The sequence below is a fragment of the Penaeus monodon genome, chromosome 27 (assembly GCF_015228065.2).
Source record: "Penaeus monodon isolate SGIC_2016 chromosome 27, NSTDA_Pmon_1, whole genome shotgun sequence".
NCBI classification, from domain to species: domain Eukaryota; kingdom Metazoa; phylum Arthropoda; class Malacostraca; order Decapoda; family Penaeidae; genus Penaeus; species Penaeus monodon.
Genome location: NC_051412.1, coordinates 39,578,360 through 39,578,629, shown reverse-complemented (window position 1 = coordinate 39,578,629; position 270 = coordinate 39,578,360). Strand labels below are relative to the sequence as shown.

The 270-nt window shown below is 35.6% G+C and overlaps 1 protein-coding gene across 1 annotated transcript in view; it reads left to right on the top strand.

Annotated features, from left to right (window-relative positions):
• Nucleotides 1-270, top strand: part of LOC119590522 (trissin receptor-like) — a 25,063-nt gene that overhangs the window by 20,046 nt on the left and 4,747 nt on the right. The window lies entirely within an intron of this gene.

Sequence of the window (270 nt, the reverse complement as noted above, 5' to 3'; positions counted from 1 at the left end):
TTAAACGAGTCAGCCAAAGAGCAATACTGACATCGGCGGAAGAAAGGAAACCAGAGCTTTAAGGAAAAAAGATCCTTAACGCGTTTGCTACTTTGATGAGAGTTTATAACAAACATTCTGCTTTCAACAGCCATTAGTTTTTAATGGGATGTTATTGTGTGTTTATATCAAATCCTGAAAGGTTATTTAATTGGATACTCCATTGAATACGCATTGAAATGAATTGGTTGGGAGCTCATTGTTGATATACGTTTGTGTGTAGAGATAAAC